Raw genomic sequence first — 19,743 nt, forward strand, 5'->3', positions numbered from 1 at the left:
GTCTGCTTTTTGGAGGAGACGCAGCTTGGACCTAACAATGGATTGTAGATTTGAAGCATTTATCTGACAAAATTGTGAAATGTCTCACTTTCTCTCACTCATATATATCACTACTAGTTGCCACTGAGTATCAGCCTTAAGTGGAAAAGACAATCCAGAACAGATTCTGACCATTTCACAGGAATTGTATGGATGTACTAAGTCCAGGCCCAGAAAATCACTGATATCAACTGATATGTGCAGCTCACCGTCACCCATTTACTCATACTATGGTGCAGCTCAAACCATGGGTGCATAAATAATCGCAGCACACGGAAGGTCCCACCACCAAGGCTATAGAGGATCATAAGAGAACTTTTCAGCAGAAAGTCTAGCTTCTTACCACCTGTTTACATCAGGCCATTACTCCTTTTTTGATTATTTTCTGAACTACAAAGTTTTGGACATTTGAGTTTCTATGCACTGTCCAATGAAGGCTAGCTTGAAGTTTGCAGTATAATGTGTCACATATAACCCTTCTGAATGAAATCTAGCAAGTCTGAAGCATAAAAATTGTTTCAGTGACAAGTTATAGGCCACAATCACTTTTTGGCAGCGTGAAAATGGCATGTTCTCAGTCGATATTCTCAAAAACACAAGAAAGGCTACGTTCACGCTGCAGGTCTTAATGCTCAATTCCAATTTTTTGATCAAATCCAATTTTTTTGTCTGCTTGTTCACACTACAAATAAAATGTGACAGCAAACGCACTCTAGTGTGAACTCTTAAAGCAGCACGTCACACACAACGTGCTCTGTTTAGATCCAGACCAAAAAATATTGTTTGACTGATGGCCCTTAATATAGAGACTTGTTTCGAACTTTACGTTTCCCAATTTTGCTTTAAGTTGTAAAGCTATTTTGTTATTTACATATGGCTTAATAATTATCATTATTGCTGTTTTAGAGAAGAGCAGTGCTTCAAAGGATAGTTGCAGATTTCGGTCAGAATCTGCAGATTATACAGTACAAATAAAATGTTCACGTTTCTCCACGTTTCTGGATGTCCAGGAAGCGTTCACGATGTCTTCTCGGGCACTGATAATTGGCGTCTGCCTCGTGTCAGTGACGTAAAGACGGATTTCATACGACATGACCATTCAAACAGCAGTCGCTTTCTAAAACATCAGATATGTATTGGATTCAATACCACATACGAAAGTGACCCATATTGGATTTGAAAATATCAGATTTGTGCTTTTCACATTGTCATACCATGATTGGATATGGGGCGCATAGGGTCAAAAAAATTTGACGCGCTTTCGCGTGGAGTGTGAACGTAGCCAAAGAGTCATTGGGATACTGGCACAATAGGTCTTTAGGTCAATAGACCCAATCACTTTCTGGCACTTCCTAGCACACAGTTTTTGTAAGTTTGTATCTTTCCAGTTATTGAGTCGGTAATTCACTTATCCACCCATTTTCTTCTTCTTATCTAAATGAGGGTTACGCGGAGGTTTGAGCCCATAGAGCTAGATTCTGGGTACCGGTTGCAGGGCTAACACAGAGCCAGAGAACTATTCACACTCACATTCACACCTATTTAGAATCACCAGCTAACCTAACCTGGTAATTGCATGTCATTGGACTGTGGGAGGAAGCCAGAGTAGCCAAAGAGAACCCACACACAAAGGCCAGATAGTGTATTTGAACCCAGAACCTTTTTGCTGTGAGGCAGCTGTTCAAACCAGCAGTAACAGCAGCACTCAGCCATTTCTTCATAAATATTTGGAAAGGTGGACTTTGTCTGTGTTTGATTTATGGAACATGGGACTTTTTCTAGGAGAATAACATCACTCTTTTGGACCATCCTGCGTCTTCACCACTTGAAGAAATGTTCCCACTCACCTCGTGGAAACGTTTGCATCAAACATGCTGCAAAGAATTTGTGAAGTGATCAACAATAACGGTGGTGCTACTCATTACTTGTTCTTGTTTGGAATTTTGATCTTTGTTTTGGGGGCGTTTATGGGTTTTTTTTTTTTTGGAGGTGTGGTCCTAAACTTTTGATCAGCTGTATATGTATGTATGTGTTTCAGGTTAAGCATTGTTTTCAATAAATTGCATGCTCAAAAAATGTTTTGAACAGCACTGTATGTGTATAATGTGTAAAAGTTTAAGTGGTATGGAAACTTTTTCAAGGCACTGTAGGTGTTAAAACAGTAACAGTAAACCAATCCCTCTCAGTGGAGCCATAACCCCACTCGTGACTAAGAACAGCTACTGCCAAACTGAGACATCCCAAGGTTTTTTTTTTTAAATAACTAGTCATTAAGACATAGAGGGGGTAAAGGCATAAAAACATATATAACGTTCATGCTGAATATATAACATATAGTCTAGCTGCATTCTACCGATAGTATAAGGGTACTTTACTCTTGTTTGCAATGGGTATGACTAGTCACCATGCCCTGTGGTATATACAGAAGAGAGGAAGCAGATGTACTGATCGTGCAGGCTGATGTAAAAAAAACCTACAGATTTGAGAGGAGAAAAAAAAGGATGTCTTGACAGAATATATATATATCTATATATATATATATATATATATATATATAGATATGTATATATATATATATATATATCTATATATATAGATATGTATATATATACACACACACTGCCTGGATTGATTACAAGAAGGCCTATGACTCAATGCCCCACAGCTGGATACTGGAATGCCTAGAATTGTACAAGATCAATGGGACCCTAAGAGCCTTCATCAGGAACTCAATGGGGATGTGGCGTACAACACTAGAGGCCAACTCCAAGCCCATAGCACAAGTCACCATCAAGTGCGGGATCTACCAAGGAGATGCTCTGTCCCCACTGCTGTTCTGCATAGGCCTGAACCCCCTCAGTGAGATCATTAACAAGACTGGCTACGGATACCGACTACGGAACGGAGCAGTTGTCAGCCACCTCCTGTACATGGATGACATCAAGCTGTATGCCAAGAGTGAACGAGACATCGATTCACTGATCCACACTACCAGGCTATACAGCAATGACATTGGAATGTCGTTCGGACTGGAGAAGTGTAGCCGGATGGTAACAAAGAGAGGGAAGGTAGTCAGAACTGAGGGGATTGAACTACCAGAAGGCAACATTGCAGACATAGAGGACAGTTACAAGTACTTGGGGATCCCGCAGGCGAATGGGAACCATGAAGAGGCCGCTAGAAAAGCTGCAACCACCAAGTACCTGCAGAGGGTCAGGCAAGTCCTGAGGAGTCAGCTGAATGGTAAGAACAAGATCCGGGCCATCAACACGTACGCCCTGCCCGTGATCAGGTACCCTGCTGGGGTAATAGGCTGGCCAAAGGAGGAGATAGAAGCCACTGACATAAAGACAAGAAAGCTCCTTACCATGCATGGAGGGTTTCACCCCAAGTCCAGCACCCTGAGGCTGTACGCTAAGCGGAAGGAAGGGGGCCGAGGACTGGTGAGTGTCAGCACCACAGTCCAGGATGAGACAACGAACATCCAAGAATACATTGGGAAGATGGCCCCAACTGACCGAGTGCTCAGTGAATACCTCAGGCAGCAGAAACCCAAGAAAGAGGAGGGAGACGAGGAACCATCATGGAAGGACAGGCCCCTGCACGGTATGTACCATCGGCAGATAGAGGAGGTGGCTGATATCCAGAAATCCTACCAGTGGCTGGACAAAGCTGGACTGAAAGACAGCACAGAGGCACTAATCATGGCAGCACAAGAACAAGCTCTGAGCACAAGATCCATAGAGGCTGGGGTCTATCACACCAGGCAAGACCCCAGGTGCAGGCTGTGTAAAGATGCCCCAGAGACAATCCAGCACATAACAGCAGGGTGCAAGATGCTAGCAGGCCAGGCATACATGGAACGCCATAACCAAGTGGCCGGCATAGTGTACAGGAACATCTGTGCCGAGTATAACCTGGAAGTCCCGAGGTCAAAATGGGAGATGCCCCCAAGGGTGGTGGAGAATGACCGAGCTAAGATCCTGTGGGACTTCCAGATACAGACGGACAAAATGGTGGTGGCTAACCAACCGGACATAGTGGTGGTAGACAAACAGAAGAAGACGGCCGTAGTGATCGATGTAGCGGTTCCGAATGACAGCAATATCAGGAAGAAGGAACACGAGAAGCTGGAGAAATACCAAGGGCTCAGAGAAGAGCTCGAGAGGATGTGGAGGGTGAAGGTAACGGTGGTCCCCGTGGTAATCGGAGCACTGGGTGCGGTGACTCCCAAGCTAGGCGAGTGGCTCCAGCAGATCCCGGGAATAACATCGGAGATCTCTGTCCAGAAGAGCGCAGTCCTGGGAACAGCTAAGATACTGCGCAGGACCCTCAAGCTCCCAGGCCTCTGGTAGAGGACCCGAGCTTGAAGGATAAACCGCCCGCAGGGGCGTGCTGGGTGTTTTATATATATATATATATATATATATATATATATATATATATTAGAGATGGACCGATCCGATATTACGTATCGGTATCGGTCCGATACTGACCTAAATGACTGGATCGGATATCGGAGAAAAATAAAAAATGTAATCCGATCCATTAAATATCACGAAAGCACCTCACAAAACTTGCAACACGCCGTAACTCACCTCAGAACGTTAGCATGTCGGAGCAGTATGCATCACATGATAGAGCGGCTGTGGCATGCGGGACCTGTGGTCTGGATAGCATTTGGAGCTTCGCTAGCAACCTGGCATTTCATCTCCGACAAAGTTATCCCCGAGAGAAGTAAAGCAAGTGTGTAAGTCCATCTCTGAATGTTTGTAAAGCATTCCTGCGTTAAGCTTAACGAGCGACTGCCTCTCGCTCTCCGGCTGCTACTTCAATCGTGAAACTGTGTGTGTGTGTATATATATATATATATATATATATATATATATATATATATATATATATATATATATATATATATACACACACACACATATATATATATATGTATATATATATATATATATATATACACACACACACACACACACATATATATATATATATATATATATATATATATATATATTAGGGGTGCAACGATACACAAAATTCACGGTTCGGTTCGGTTCGATACTTTGGTGTCACGGTTCGATATTTTTTCGATACAAAAAAAATGTTCATGCCTTTTTAATTTGTCATTTATTAAAATTATAAATATATATTTTAACTCAAAAGTACAGTTTTTAAATTTAACCCTAACCCTTGTGCGTGTTTTTTATTTTGACAGCGAATGCGCACCTGCGGACCACTTATGTGCAGCCCTGGTTATTTAGCTCGTCATATTGCAGCCACAGAAATTATTTTGTCCATGAAACCATAAAGCTGCACTTTCTTTTTGCCTTATAGTCTGATTTGTCATAACTTCTCCGTTTTGTGGTAAGCTTTTCTTTGGCTGTCACTTCTTCACCCTGACCTGTCTTATTGGGCTCAGCAGAACTAAAATATATATCTGTCTGTGAAGGTTCTCAGTCATCCAGGTCATCGTAGTCAAATATAAATCCTGCTGCTTTTACATACGCACTCACATAAGCTCAGCGATTCTCTGCGCGATCAACCTCTCACATGTTTAAGCTGCGGGAGATTTCACTTGTCATGTTTGCATAGTAAGCTAACGATTAATAAGACGATGTCAGAGGAATTGGTGCGCAAATTATCATCACTCAGAGATCAGTGCTGTCGCTCTCTATACACAGTTTGCGCGATTGCAAAGTGAAAGCAAAAAAACAAGCGCAAATTCAAACGCGACTTCAATATGTCACATATTGACAGTGGCTCACCGATGCCAATGACATAATTACCCAGCTACATTTCCGAAAGAATGCAAAAGCATTGACATATATTTTTCCTTCCTACAATAGCCCGACGGGCAGGGTAGCCCATCTGAAAAAAATCGCTAGCCCCAGGACGTCGGGCTAGCGATTTTGCGAGCCCTGTATCTGATTGAGGAATCACTCATCTTTGGAAAAGAGAGTTTATTACAGAGAAATGCCTCTTTCCAAAATAAAAGCTATACTATCCTCTTCTTCTGGGCTATATTCTCAGCAGCATAAGGAGAATCATGTGCTAACAGCTGTCTAAATGACTCGGCTAAAGTTAGTAGCATGCTTGTTGTTTTTGTCTTTGCACTAGGATGATGTAAATGTGCAGTCATATTCGTTGTGTTCCCACTAGTGCTTTCAGGTTAATCTCGTTGAAATGACCTTAACGCCACAACACGGCAAATCTCCGTTAACGAGTTACCGCCGATCGCCCCGTGCATGGGGCTAGACGGCCAACACGTTAACGAGCTAACTGCGCTAACACACTAGTTCCCACCCATGTAATTGAGCATTGCATGGCACATCCAACATACTGTTTTACTTTAGTCCATATATATATATATATATATATATATACACATATATACACACATATATATATACACACATATATATACACACATATATATATACACACATATATATACAGTGGGGCAAAAAAGTATTTAGTCAGCCACCGATTGTGCAAGTTCCCCCACTTAAAATGATGACAGAGGTCAGTAATTTGCACCAGAGGTACACTTCAACTGTGAGAGACAGAATGTGAAAAAAAAATCCATGAATTCACATGGTAGGATTTGTAAAGAATTTATTTGTAAATTAGGGTGGAAAATAAGTATTTGGTCACCTCAAACAAGGAAAATCTCTGGCTCCCACAGACCTGTAACGTCTTCTGTAAGAAGCTTTTCTGTCCCCCACTCGTTACCTGTATGAATGGCACCTGTTTGAACTCATCATCTGTATAAAAGACACCTGTCTACAGCCTCAAACAGTCAGACTCCAAACTCCGCCATGGCCAAGACCAAAGAGCTTTCGAAGGACACCAGGAAAAGTATTGTAGACCTGCACCAGACTGGGAAGAGTGAATCTACAATAGGCAAGCAGCTTGGTGTGAAAAAATCAACTGTGGGAGCAATCATCAGAAAATGGAAGACATACAAGACCACTGATAATCTCCCTCGATCTGGGGCTCCACGCAAGATCTCATCCCGTGGGGTCAAAATGATCATGAGAACGGTGAGCAAAGATCCCAGAACCACACGGGGGCACCTGGTGCATGACCTGCAGAGAGCTGGGACCAAAGTAACAAAGGTCACCATCAGTAACACACTACAATGGCAGGGAATCAAATCCCGCAGTGCCAGACGTGTTCCGCTGCTGAAGCCAGTGCATGTCCAGACCCGTCTGAAGTTTGCCAGAGAGCACATGGATGATACAGCAGAGGATTGGGAGAATGTCATGTGGTCAGATGAAACCAAAGTAGAACTTTTTGGTATAAACTCAACTCGTCGTGTTTGGAGGAAGAAGAATACTGAGTTGCATCCCAAGAACACCATACCTACTGTGAAGCATGGGGGTGGAAACATCATGCTATGGGGCTGTTTTTCTGCCAAGGGGACAGGACGACTGATCCGTGTTAAGGACAGAATGAATGGGGCCATGTATCGTGAGATTTTGAGCCAAAACCTCCTTCCATCAGTGAGAACTTTGAAGATGAAACGAGGCTGGGTCTTCCAACATGACAATGATCCAAAACACACCGCCCGGGCAACAAAGGAGTGGCTCCGTAAGAAGTCCTGGAGTGGCCTAGCCAGTCTCCAGACCTCAACCCCATAGAAAATCTGTGGCGGGAGTTGAAAGTCCGTGTTGCTCGGCGACAGCCCCAAAACATCACTGCTCTCGAGAAGATCTGCATGGAGGAATGGGCCAAAATACCAGCTACTGTGTGTGCAAACCTGGGCCCTGTGCTTCGTACGTCGCTTACTACATCCAAGATCAAATGAAACATCCAAGATCAAATCATCGCGCTAACCGTGAGCGCGCTAATCCGGTTCCCCGAACACACCTGCTGTTGACGATTAGTACAGCTGGATGAAGTAATGTGCGATCACTGGGTGCCGTAAAAGGGGCTACGCATCGATAGTAGAAACATTGATCGGCAACCCGCTGATTGGTTGGCGAAAATGGCGAAGGAGCTCGCTCGGTATTTTTCGGCAGCAGAGCAAGAACTCTTGAGTGAGGGATTTCAGGAGTTTCAGAGTTTAATTAAAACGCAAGGGAACACTGCAAAGGCTGCAAAGGCAAGGAGAGAGGGCTGGCAGAAAGTTGCTGACAAATCAAACTGGTAAGTAATCCAATAATAACAATAATAATGGAGTGGATTTATATAGCGCTTTTCAAGGCACCCAAAGCGCTTTACAATGCCACTATTCATTCACTCTCACATTCACACACTGGTGGAGGCAGCTACGGTTGTAGCCACAGCTGCCCTGGGGCAGACTGACAGAAGCCAGGCTGCCATATTGCGCCATCGGCCCCTCTGGCCAACACCAGTAGGCGGTAGGGTAGATTTATCATATCACACCATATTATCCAATATTATATTACATTATATTATATTATAATATGTTATATTATATCCCCTTTCACATTAGAGCCACAACAGGACCCACTAGAACATGGGAACAAGTAAAAGTGAAATATAAGAATATTCTACAGAATGGTAATATTTATCACTTATATTGCTTGTCGTCTCTTGGAAAGAGACCCTGGAATAATCTGTTTGTTTATAACAGCAACCAAGAAAAGGGCAGAGCAAAAAAAAGACAGGTGGTGGTCCTGCACCCCCTCGTCAACAAGTTGGTTAAGTGAATAATACCCTCACGGGAAAATCGATATCTCTCTATGAGCACACTGTCGCGCTGAGCTAAAGGATCCTGTCTGTCCCGCAATATACGCTGAATTCTGAGGACTCTCCTTATCAATCTTGCACCTTCCGCAATGGGTTGCTCGCGTAAACGGACAGGATATGACTGCGACAGGCTTCCCAAATCCACCTTCGCTTTTATAGCCGTGGTCTCTCATCTTGATTACACGAAGTAATTTACAATTACTACTCTGAAATATGAATTACATCTGTAATAATCACATACATGTAATAGAATGTTAATAGTACATTTCCCTTTTTTAGGAAATGACCTGTATGTATCTGTGTGAAATCAATAAAAGGATCAAGTGCTGCATTATCTTTAGTTACATTGATGTTATTTATTTATGGAAAAACAGTGGTGGAATATCGCTGTTGCTTTCGTATGAATGACGCGGACATACCTGCGTGGCCACGATCTAATCCTGTTTACATAAAGTAAACCTGCTCCCCAGCAGGTTTACGCTTACGGCACTGTTGCTATGACAGCAAGTCCCGGATGGGCTTCGGGGAACCGAACGATCCAGGATCACGCGAAATCGTCAACAATCTAATCCAGCTAACTCACTTAGCAAGGTATGAAGCACAGGCCCCTGGTAAAGACCTATAGTAAACGTTTGACCTCTGTTATTGCCAACAAAGGTTATGTTACAAAGTATTGAGTTGTATTTTTGTTATTGACCAAATACTTATTTTCCACCCTGATTTACGAATAAATTCTTTACAAATCCTACCATGTGGATTCATGGATTTTTTTTTCACATTCTGTCTCTCACAGTTGAAGTGTACCTCTGGTGCAAATTACTGACCTCTGTCGTCATTTTAGGTGGGGGAACTTGCACAATCGGTGGCTGACTAAATACTTTTTTGCCCCACTGTAACTCTTTTTCCCTGTCCCCCAAGGCTGGATCGGACCGTGATTTGAAGAGATTTGATGACATCAGTTATGACAGCTTTCTGGGTCTGATGGGACGGAGAAATGCTGCTCTGACAAACAGTATGCCAAGAATTTTTGCTCCACTTTTCCTAAGAATGAAACTCATTTAACCTGTAGTTGTTTTAACATAAAAAGCAGCTGAATTTGGTGTTAAACAAGTTTTCATCATTGTGCTTTACTGAATGCAATATTTTTCTTTTGCAGGGGACACTGATCACAGCCTTGCTGATCTGTTGGGGTGGAGAACAAGTGAGTGCCTTTGGAATCAGTAGAACAGTTCTCACTAGAAGGAAGATGCGCTGATAAATGAATTAGATGCATTTTCTTAAATCTCAGGTCACTTTTAAGCAACTTCGGAAGCACTTGTTAGTTAGGTTTAGACTAGAGGTCTGCATTCCCGCGGCTGTCCCGCGGGAGCCGCGGGACCCGACCAGATTTCTTGCGGCGCGGGAATAAATTTCCAAATAAAATGCGGTAGCGGTCGGTAACTCTGGTGTAATTTGAACGGGAGCGGGCGGTCTGAAAATATAGCGTGCCCGACATTTTTTCGGAACAGCATATCTGTGATTTCCTCATTCTAATTGAGCACTGGTACAGCCAGTGCTCACGCCTGTTACACGCACTGAGCGCATGGATCAGTGCTTTTTGCAGTAGGCCACAATGCTGTATTCGTTTTTATTTATTTTATTTTTGCAACACGTTTTCCATGTTAAAAGATAAATGTTGCATGTTGACAGATAAATGCATCTTGTTTAAGAAAAATAAATACAATCATTGCACAACCTGCAGTTTTATCTGTTATCTCTATTTTTTGGTGGTACCCCATTTAAATGTGAGATTTTGGAAACCAGATCTAAATTTAGCGGGAACGGTCGGGTCGGGTAGAAAATTATTCTAAGCGGGCAGCGGGTGAACAAAGACTGAATATACAGCGGGAGCGGTCGGGTGCGGTACAAAACCTTGCGGGAGCGGGACTAAAAAAACATTCCCGCGCAGACCTCTAGTTTAGACTCCAAAAACAACATGGTTAGGCATAGGTGTTAAAACAGTAACAGTAAACCACACTTGTTGATGGATGAGCTGGGAGCAACTGCTCGCTCTCAATCAAGAGGCAGCATTACACTCTCTACAGCCTCTCCTGATTTTTTTTTTTTTTTTTCACGCCTATCACAAGAGCTCAGGCTGAGATTGTGAAAAGGTGTGGATCTGTCAAGTCTGGTATTCCATGGCAAGTGACAAATCTAGTTCCAGGAAGCAGTGAGCAGTGTTTCTTGGTCAGTGTACATAGCTTGAAGGCACTTTACTTTTCTTTGCAACAGGTATGACTAGTCTGCATGAAAACAGGTATGCAGAAAAGAGGAGGCGGTTTCACTGATGATGGAAGGCATAGGTAAGAAACCCGCTCACTTGAGAAAAAAGAAATACAAGAAAGAAAGTTATGTATCGCTTTTGTGGAAATGTTTTGACTCCATTTTGGATTTTTTTTTTCCCCCCTCAGGATGGAACGCTTTGTTTAATGGACACATGACACATACTTGTATCATGAACCCTCATGGTGAAACTTCGGCTTTTCCATCGCGCTGTAAACCCTCAGGGCTACTGTGGACAATGACCATCCGCCCATCAAATATTATTCAGTCATAGTAACCCTGCATTAATGTTCCTCTGCTGTGATGAGAAAAATGCTCTGTGCAAATACATGTAAACAAAATCAAGATATAAAATAAAATATGCTTTTATTTATAGTGATTAAATTACCATTTCACTAAAAACAATCCTGCACACTGATTATATCATGTGTGCTCACACATTAAAATGAACTCATATCCACACTGAAGTGTATCGACTCAATTAAGATTTCAATTCCAATATAAATACGTTCCAAATATAAATATAGCACTGTACACCATTCCCTTTAAGAAAACTCTGAAATGAGAAGATTGTCAAGGACCATTAGAAATGATGCGGCTGATATCAAATGTGAACGTGAGCAGCCAAAAGAAAGATGAGAAGAAAAAAACATGCTCTGGTGAACATGCATGTGTTCGTGCACATACTACAGAAACCAAGTGTAAACACAAAGTTATATTTGAAAATATCAACCTCATACATTTTTAACCTTGAAGAAAATGTGGTCATAAAAAGAAAAAGAAAAAAAATGGCCACCGTTCCATGAAAACCTTTAGTCACTCTGCAGATATGTGCCAAATTCCTTCTTCTTCTTTCAGCATTTAAGCTCACCTTTGGTGATTACTGCATCTACCACAGGTTTAATGTCTGGTTAGAAACTAGCAAAAGAGCTGTTATTAATTTTATTTTTTACATGTGCAAAGTGTGCCAACTTCAAATGAGGCCTGACTGGCAAAGACTTTCAAAATAACACCACCTTTGTCAAACTTAAAAAAACCAAAAAAGACATTCACTGACTTGAATGAAGCTCAAACACATTACAACAGATGGATTCAGTAAAATAAAACAGCCATCTGAATCAACACTCTCTTCACGCTCATGTCACAGTGCTAAGTCAAGTGTGCAGCTAATGGCTGGCTCATACAATCTCAATTTACAAGGCACAAGCTAATGACTCCACTGTAGGAAGATGCAGGAAACTGTGTGCAGCACGTTACACAGAAAGGTAACAATGTGCTGTGGGTCGGTTGATTAAGATCATTTTTCATTCCAGAGAAGACAAAAGAAGTTTGACTAACCTGTTCTTCATCCAACTGACTTCCCAGAAAGTCTTTGCTGACTAAACAAAGTCCTCTTTAACAAAAGAAAGAAAGAAAGAAAAAGACCCACAAGCGCCACACAATTAGCCCGATCACATATAACAGCTGAAAAGGCTCATCAGCCTTCACTGTGGTCTTGTGTGAAATCTTTGGCTGCATTGTAGAAATTTAGATTCCTTTTAAAGCATAACAGTCACCTCACTATTGAGGAGTATGCAATCAAAATATTTTCCTAAAATACATTTAGTAACGTATGATATCGGTTATATCAAATGTTAATACAATCAGTTGCCAGTTTATTAGGTACACCTAGGAACACATGTAATAAATTATTCTTTCTACACTAATTTCAGACATGTTTTATGTGTAGTTTGAACATTGCACAGCTGGATGTGTTAATTAAACAGAGAAAACTTCAGGATGGATTCTGTTTCAGCTCTTGTCTACCTAATAATCTGGCAACTGAGATCATTTTTAATAGCTGTTACTGTTTAATTAAGGCTGAATGTGTGATAAAAAAATTTATTTTGCCAGATTTTGAGAGTGTATACATATATGTGTATATATATATATATATATATATATATATATATATATATATATATATAACCATCCATGGGACAAAATATTTCATTTGATAGAGAATAAAAGATTGACCTATTCATCACTTTTTTAAAACCTTTTTTTTCCCACTGTTACTTTGAAAAATAGGAGATCCACTTTGATTAGCCTATTTACTTTTTAGGAAAACAGCAGTTTTTCACCAATTCTGATGTCTGGTTTACCAAGAGATGCAGACTAATGGGTACATAAATATTATTAGTTAACTGTAACTACTTCACTTAAGTAAACCTTTTAGACTTATGCAACGTCTTGGTTTAAAACATGTCTTCAAAGAAGGAACTTGTCAAAACACAAAACAACCAAAAATAAAAAGTAAAGAGATGCTACCCTTGTATTTTATGTGAAAAGGCTTTTAAGCACAATCCTAAACGCTAGTGTTTGGGAGGCATCAAACTCTCGTAAACAACAATATGATCTGACATAAACCAGGTTTCAGGCACATAGCTATAAGTGTGAACTGAAGCCTAACAACTCCAGCAAGCCTTAAAGAGTGTTAGAACAGGTTTTACTGGGACTTTGTGGTAAGAAATGAAAGAACAGAAAAGTCACTTTTTTAAAAATGCACTGGAAATACTGGTTTACTTTGTTTTCAGAACAACAGAAAGGTGAGTCCTGTTATGGAACAATCTGTGAAAACACCTGACAAAACTGACATACAGAGCCACAGGTCACCTTTTAGCATGGGGAACACCCAGTCTTGCTGTCAAAGTTCACTAGCAGTCTAAGTGGACAAAGTTTTTATACTTCACTTTGATTATCAGAATGGATACCCAAACACTCAACACCCCAAATCCACCACATATCCTAATGATCAGTACCCTCAACACTGCTACAAAGTCCTACTGTTATTTACCCTCTGCAGCAGCAGGACCATCTTTACCATCTACAGGAGGGGGATCTTCATTCTGTCTCTTGTCAGTTCTGGATAGGTCTGGATGGACTAGTTTTTGTTCCAGCTTTTTGTCTTTTTTCCCAGCATCCCACGATTCAAACTTATTTATACTGTAGCCAGGTGGGGTGGGAGGCTGATAGCGATATCTGTAGCCAAAGGCACGCAGGTGATAAGTGTAATATTCCATTAAATACATCCCTATAGCATCCACGTAATGGAAAGATACTGACATGTCCGAGCAGCAGTTAGGACCCTGAAAAAAAAGGAGAAAAAAACAAACAAGATATGGTTATTAATACACATGGAGGAATGTTTGTTGTGTGAACAAAAGAAAATGTCAATGTGAATGGGTGGAGTACAAAAGAAGATTAATTGTCTTGACGCTTGAGTTCCATGCGCATGCAAACAGCTCGTCTCTACTGCTTTAACTGTTAAAACAGAAGGCAATACTGCGGTGACAGGATTTATTATGTGAAACAGCAGCTTGTTTAGTTTAAACAGTCTGCATTAAGCTGGGCAAACACTGTGCGATCTTTTTCAGTTACGTTATTCCGCTCCTGCTCAAACTGTACAATTAAATCGCAGGGGTTAGAAGTTCTTAAGTCACGATGCAGGGTCTCACACTATACGGCCTGATGCTCTGATGCGACCTGAGTGCTCAAACTGTGCATTCATAACATGAAGCTTATCATACAAAATCTGTCTCTCGCTCTCCCTCTTACAGACACACACACACCACCACCGTCAACTTTGCTAAATTACTAATGAAAAACATTGATCAGGCAGCTGTGATTGAGCAGCAATGTCCATCCAGCTCTTTTCATGGTTGTTGTAGTCCTGATAATTTTGTGAGGCCACATTGAAAAGCCTCGGATACGGAAGCGTAGAGCTGCCACCCAGGCAAAAGAAAAATAGAGCTATATATAACATGAAAAGTATATTGTTCTAACAATATACCTTTCACGTTTGAACAATATAATATCACGTTATTACAATATACAGAATTATCACGTTCGTACAATATAAATATTATATAGGCTACATCACAGCTCCAGTCACGCTTCCATCAATGTCTTTCTCGTCTTTTCCCAGAGTAACAGCCAAACAGGAGGATCTATTGGCTAGCACTGCTTAGCCTTGCACACATTCTTATTTTAAACTTAATCTGGAATTCATTGCAAACTGTTTGTGCGGGATATGAATGACAGGATTTTGTTTTTCTACAAGAGTTAGTAAAAAACATCTCCAGTGTGATCAAATCTTCTTGTGAAACATCCGCAGCTTTGCAGTGAATACAGCACTATAATGACCAGAGCTAATTCTTTTGAAAACCTTACATCTTTCCACAGGTCTCAACTTCATCAGACATCACCTAGACAGAGCTGGATGAGGCCAGCACAAACAGCAGCCTAACCGACTAAGATGATGGATCCATGGGGTCAGGAAAGCCAGAAGCACGGGAACTGGAGAGGTACCTTTCATGTCCATTCACTGGAGGTGTGGCTCTATTGCATGGTGTTCCTCCCATCAAGAAGCTGTTGATCAAAATCAATACAGCTCTTCCTGCATCTGGAGCCTGTGACAGACTTCTTTTATACATGCAGGACTCCTGTTCACTGCTAAACAGTTACAGCTTCACAGCAAGAACCTTGAGAGCAAACTGCTGCTGAAACTTAACCATCACCTCACTGAGTTAAGAAATGGCACATTTTTGCTAAATATGCAGAAATAGATGCACACCCATACAATTTATGGTAAACTGAGCTCCCTTGTATGTACATACGTTGAAGATGCCTCATTCTGTTTTCTCTGAGGCTGCTGTGCAAAGTGGGCGATAAACCAGCAAGAGAGAAAAGCCGATCAGCTGATCATTGATCAGTTTCATGATTGAATGAGAGAAGAAGAGACAACTGACAGCGTAAAGACACAGAATAACTCCACCTTTGTGTCTTTTTCCATTCTAGCTGAAGTACGGGACAAACTGAGTTCCTTTTCACCTCAATACGAAACGCGTAATATTTTCTCTGAATACGGAACGATTCCGTTTTTTAGGGGACGGTTGGCAACTCTAGTAACTAACCTTATGAATAAAATAAAGTTCACTATCAGTAACATCATAGCACCCACCCAGCTGTATAGAAACTCCGAGTTATTATAACTGACGGTAAAAAGTCAGCACAACAAAAATAAACTCCACCTAAACTTGGTTTATATCTGACCCAGATAGACTGCAGGTCATAACTTCTTACCTGAAGTTCAGTTCACCTGACACTCGGACCGGTGTTGCCTCGGGTCTCTCCTCCTCCTGCCTCACCTTTCCCTCATCCACCTGGCCTCTTGTAGCAGCTCCGCCATAGCCACCACCAAACAACTGACTTATTTTTACACATCGGCCAGCATCTATCCACCACGAGGGCGATCGTGGCTCAAGAGTTGGGAGTTCGCCTTGTAATCGGAAGGTTGCCGGTTCGAGCCCCGACTTGGACAGTCTCGGTCGTTGTGTCCTTGGGCAAGACACTTCACCCGTTGCCTACTGGTGGTGGTCAGAGGGCCCGGTGGCGCCAGTGTCCGGCAGCCTCGCCTCTGTCAGTGTGCCCCAGGGTGGCTGTGGCTACAATGTAGCTTGCCATCACCAGTGTGTGAATGGGTGGATGACTGGATATGTAAAGCGCTTTGGGGTCCTTAGGGACTAGTAAAGCGCTATATAAATACAGGCCATTTACCATTACCATTTACCTTTCATTGTTTATACTGTTATAAAATAAATAAATAAATAAAAATCATCGGCCCATAAAAACGAAAAATGACCATCGGCCCAGTGGGCCTGATGGCCAGTCCAGCTATGCCTGCATAATAAAAAAAAATGAGTAGCCTAATAAGTATAAAATCCAGAAAGCTACACCACTTGGGGTGGTTCATTTACAAACACAAGTCTAACTTAATTTTCACACTGTTTTTTGTTAGAAAACAATCAGATTGTTACATGCTTAAATTACACAAAATGTAGGAAATCTGCACTGTCATAAACAAAAATTTAAACCTAATTTTGCATGATTTGTTGGATTCACTCACTGAGGTCTGAAATACAACCTTACGTTTGTAGTTTACCCCCAAATTGTTTCATTTTATATTTTCCCCTTGCCTTGTTTGGTATCGTTCATATGTCAAGTGAGAAAGATATGTAGACAACTTTGACAGTACCTCTGTGGTGAGGCGTGGTCGGCGGTGCCGTGCGGATGCACGTGCACGGCATCCACAATCATGCTCGCTGTTGAAACACGGGGACTCAGGGGTTGGTGAATGTTTTGTGGTGTGATGTATGTGCAGCTGCCAGCAGAGAGCTACAGCCGCGGAATGAATAAAGATGGCTCTCAATAACAACCTGTGGTCTCGTTCACGCCACAACCTCAAAATTAATCATTCTGGCTCTCTGGTAGCTGGCATCACAGAGTTTAAGCCCATCTTCATCTAAACCCAACTTCAGTCCCAAAGAAACAATGAAATTGGTTCTGATTTAAAAATGGTAAATTTAGATTTAGATGCAGCAGACTTATCTGCAGGACCACAGAGAGAATCACTCTAGAATCACTTCTAGAGTGATTTTGACCAGGATATGTCCTTCAATGCACATATTAAACTAATATGTAGGACTGTAATAAATGCATGAACTAGTTCATGCATTTATTACTTCTAGGCTGGACTACTGTAATTCATCATTATCAGGAAGATAGATTGAAAAATTGAGGAATGGCTTTCTTATCATACCAACTTTTTATCTTCTTCGGAGCAGATAAGAGGGCTTCTGCTGCCATCGACCGAGCCTTATGGAGTCACACTCTGAACTGTGAAATATAATCCAGAATATTAATTTTCACTGGATGGTTTGTTGAATTGAACTGTTCTTTAGCAACTTCAAAGGTCCCTCAACAGAATGACCAAACACTTGTTCATTTGGGCTGAACCCAAGTGATTCTTGCTTAGCTTCACGTATAGCAAACAACATCAGTGGTACTCCTCATCCCACTCTTTTCCAGTATCCAAACAGTATTTCTGCATTACTGCCTTGAATGTCTGGTGCCAGTGCTCTAATGCTACTTGAAATTCAGGATGGTATTCACTTCTCTCTTATAACTTAACTGGTAAAGTAACAACACCTTTTTGGTTGTTAGTAACTTACTTTATTAACCATGCTGTGGAAAGGCACAGGCATATCAATGCGCACATACACCACACTTGGTGTTCTCTACTTTACACAGAAAGTAGAACCACAAAACTATAAACTGATTTTACTAAATACATAACAGTGTTTAATCCCAAGAGTCTGCATGACCTGCTTGAAAAGTTTAGATGGGAAGTTGGTTCCTTGGTCAGTCTGGACTTCTTTTGGTAAAACAAAAGTGTTGAAAAACTTTGTCAACACAGTAATCACCAAAGGTTCAGTTATTCTTCTGAGTGTAGCTGCTTATGGAAAAGCAGTGAAGTACAAATTGCAGTCAGCAAAAACTGATTACCATTCTTTATTTTGGACAATGGACCAACACGCCACAATGACATGCTCAAAAGGCTCACCAAGTACTGGTATAGGGTGAAGAAGGGCTATAGGAACAATAGGGTTTGGCTTCCCTGCAATCTGACATGCTTTACAAGTACGGCAAAACTCAACAACATCAGCCACAACCCAGGGCTCTAGACTAAGTTCATTAAAAACTTTGCACACCACAGTGTTCCATATTCCCCTAGATGCTCTCACTGAAAAGCAAGCAACTTTTCAATGGACTTCTCAGTGCCAGAATGCATTCATGTATCTGAAACATGCCCTCTCAAACCCTCTGGTGGTTTCATTACCTGACTTCACATTGCCATTTTCCCTGTATACTGAAGCTTGAAGCACAGCTATTGGCAGTGTACTAGCTCAAAAACAGGGACAGGAAGAGAAAGTCATTGCTCATGCTAGCCATGCACTCACAAAGGCAGAAAGAAAGTGGTCGACCTATGATCAAGAACTCTGGGCCATTGTTTGGGCAGTTAGACATTTTTGTCACTACCTCTACAAGCAGCCATTTGTTATTGTCAAGGATCACAAGCCCCTCCTGGGTCTCTGGAAAATACCCATTGACATTGGTAGAACTGGTCGCCGTGCATGCTGGGCTCTTGAACTCGATCCTTTTGAATGGACTGTGATTCATAAAGATGGCCACTGCCACCTCAATGCAGATGCACTGTAACGTCACCCTGTCACTGGTGAAAAAGAAGAGCAGGACACAGTCTGCACTGCTTCTGGTACCTTACAACCTGAAGAGAGCTGCATAGGTCCTGCAGGGCTGCCCAAAAACACATTCCATGCAATGATTTTCCTGATTCACGACTGTAGTGTGCTGCGCCATCTGTCTCATCCACATTTGTGCTTGAGCTGCCTGAAGATGATCTCAAAAGTGAACAACAAAAAGATCCTGTACTGTCAGAAGTCACTGGCTGGAAAGCTAAGGGTCGGAAACCACCATACTGGCTTATGAAAAAATGCAAACCTCAGGAAAGAGTGCTATGGCATGAGTACTCTAGACTAACCTTTCACAATGGCTTACTCTGTCATAAAGCTTTCAACCCATCCCAAAAGTCAGTGCTGCATCAGTTGGTTGTTCTCAAGCTTTAAAAGACACTGTCCTACAGCTGCTGCACGACAACCCAGTGTCGGGTCACCTATCCGCAGATAAGGTCCTGAAACGTGGCCATGTGGCCAGTAACATTAATGTTAATTAATGTTACATTAATTAACA

The 19,743-nt window shown here is 41.7% G+C and overlaps 1 long non-coding RNA gene across 2 annotated transcripts; it reads left to right on the forward strand.

Annotated features, from left to right (window-relative positions):
* Positions 1-7,961: 7,961 nt before the first annotated feature.
* LOC113021708 (uncharacterized) lies at positions 7,962-11,469 on the forward strand. 2 transcript variants are annotated; one of them, XR_013909024.1, is made up of 5 exons: positions 7,962-8,205; positions 9,691-9,784; positions 9,929-9,973; positions 11,044-11,114; positions 11,223-11,469. It is a non-coding gene; the product is annotated as an uncharacterized LOC113021708 (long non-coding RNA). The 2 variants fall into 2 exon arrangements; XR_003272339.2 differs by lacking the exon at positions 7,962-8,205 and having other exon boundaries at positions 9,375-9,784.
* Positions 11,470-19,743: the final 8,274 nt, after the last annotated feature.

This window comes from Astatotilapia calliptera, chromosome 5, assembly GCF_964374335.1.
Source record: "Astatotilapia calliptera chromosome 5, fAstCal68.1, whole genome shotgun sequence".
Lineage (NCBI taxonomy): Eukaryota > Metazoa > Chordata > Actinopteri > Cichliformes > Cichlidae > Astatotilapia > Astatotilapia calliptera.